Below are 2,658 nucleotides of genomic sequence, written 5' to 3' on the forward strand. Positions count from 1 at the left end.
ATTTAGAAGCTGACTGAGTAGGTAGCAAGATTGCATCAATGATTAATAGGAAAGGCGTGGCTTCCACACCTTAAACACAGAGCTGGGGAAAAGCAAGGTGTGTTTAGTGATTGGCACTCATGGCAAAACACTGGAGGAGCCCTATTAAATGAAAGTTTGCCAAGAAGGAATTTTTTTTCCTGTGTCTGTAACTATGTTAATCATATACAAGAAAGCTTGGAACCGTTGCTTAGTGTAAAAGAAGAAAACATTTCCATGTGAGAAAAGCACTGATCACTGACTTCGGGGAAAAAATAAAACAATTGCGAATTCACAGAGAGTATCATTTGTCAATTTCTCCTGCGCTCCCAAGGAAAATGACTTCTGTGCTAGCTCCATGAATTGATTGACATGATCTCTAATGCGTCCATGTTCCAAAGGACAAAGTTTCTGTTTAATAATTGGGTTCAAATTAGTTTTTCAGCTTCATGTTCTAAATTGTCACATTTGCTAAGTTCAAATATACTTGTTTTTTTTAGTTTTTTTCTTTCCTTTTCCCTTTTTTCCTTTTGCTTGTAAAGCACACAAAGCTGGTGCTATTCTGTGCACTTACTCAAAAATAATGTTGTTTGTTTAAGGTATTTTAGTAGTCTGTAGTATTCTTTAGAGGTGTCTTTTGATTTTTTTTTTTTCCCCTAGTGTATCACTGATACGCCAAACTGTTCCCTTGGAAAGTAGGAAAGTAAACTGAACTCCAATGACTTCTACCAATATTAATTTTTGCATAAATAAAAGTTTTTGCTTAGGTAACCTCCTATTGGTGTCATCTGAACCTGGAAGTTTTCTCTACCCTGTTTGCTTGAGAACATTGACAATCCCAAGCCTCCTTATTTGAACGAAACGAAGAGCAGAAGAATCCATGGTGCTTTTCAAGTATGAAATTTGAAATATAAGTTAAAGTAATTATGGCTTTATCAACTGAAACTTACCATTTATTCTGCTCTGTTTATTATGCTACTGCTTACTAATTTTTCTGGTACTATTATAAATGCTTCAAATAAAAATGAACTTCATAAGCAAGATGAGAGGCACTGAAGTGAACCCAGTACTTATGCCTGAAAAGAGACAAATCAACGCTGTGAATCTATTATAGTTTTCTTATGCCTGAATCAGGGAGTTGTAGATGATCTTTAACAATATATCAACATAATACAGATGTTCAGAGTATAAATTAGAGCTTGCAAGGGAAATGTGTTTGATTAGTCCTGGTGGATCAGCCTAAATCCCATCGGGAGTCAGATATTACACAGTAACTTAACAGGAGAAGTTTAATGCAAAGAATTACTAAGCTATGATAGGAAAATAACTATGAAAATATAAAGAGAACTCTAAAGGGTAACCTTGGGCTGAGAGAGAGGACCCAAGGAAGGACAACTTTAGAAGGAGGTCCCCTTCCCATGGCCGGAGGTCAGACCTTGTTGAAAAAAGTGTGGTTGCAGCTCACGATGACACAGAAGTTCTCTGGACCAGAGCTGGTCCTCAGTTGCCCAGAACTAGGAAACAGCCCTCCGAATACAGGTAAGCTAAGACCGGTAGGTAGGTGTGCAAAGGGCATCGGGGTACTGCTGGGGGCACGAGGCCTGGAACAGGGAGTATCCACGTCGAAGGGGCTTTGGCAAGGCGGTCACCAGGCCCAGGCCAGGGACGTGAGGTCATTGAGGGACCGTGCACGCTGGACACACAGCTGAGGCAGAGCTCCAGCAGACATTCCCACACACCTGCACCGTGACTGAACCCTGCCGCTGGAGCAAGACAAAGCCAAATACAGCACCCGGAGCCGGGAGGAGAAACCCCTGAGTTCTGCACTGTTCCTTCAGCTTCCTTGGCTGACAGCTGGCAGAGCCTAACACTGTGCTCACTGTACAGGAGAAATGGTTGAAGAGTCCGGTGCAGCATCACAGAGCAGGTACTGAAGGGTGAGTTTGGAACTGAAAATCAGTAAGCTGTTAATTGGCATGTCTGGGTGCAAAATAAAACTTCAGATTCTCAGCTAAATTGAAACCTCCATTATCCAGAACATCAATACCTATTGTTGATGAAGTGGAAAGTAGAACAAGAAATTCTTCTAACTTCTCTCTTTATTGTCAAAATTCTCTGATAATTAATATACCTTCAATATGCAAAGTAAACATAATGTAGCACTGATTGTTTTTCTCAAGAGCTACCATCCAAACATACCATATAATTGAACAGTTCTGAATATTTCAGAGATTTAGTTGGATATATCCTAAGGTAGAACCAAAAGGTTCTTTAATGAGTTTATTTTATTGTACTAATGCTTTCCTATGGTTAAAATGAGTAAAACATTCTTAAATGAAAGTTTGTGTTAGTTAATTGGAATTTCAGTTAATAGAAGTTTTTCTGTATAAACCTAAACCCCTATCAAATAGAAAAAATGGATTATTTTCATATTAGTAATAGAAAGCAAAGAGATTAATAATTTCCCCTTCACAATAAACCATGAAAGATCAAGTCCAGTGGATCTATAATAATAACTTATATTTGTTGTATAGTCATTGTAACTTGTGTGGCATATTATCTCATCTCTCACGCTAGGGTACACTAATACACTCTAAGGTTCTAATAAATGGAGAGTCAAGTATTTTTAACCCACGTGTT

This window comes from Balaenoptera musculus, chromosome 5, assembly GCF_009873245.2.
Source record: "Balaenoptera musculus isolate JJ_BM4_2016_0621 chromosome 5, mBalMus1.pri.v3, whole genome shotgun sequence".
Taxonomy (NCBI): domain Eukaryota; kingdom Metazoa; phylum Chordata; class Mammalia; order Artiodactyla; family Balaenopteridae; genus Balaenoptera; species Balaenoptera musculus.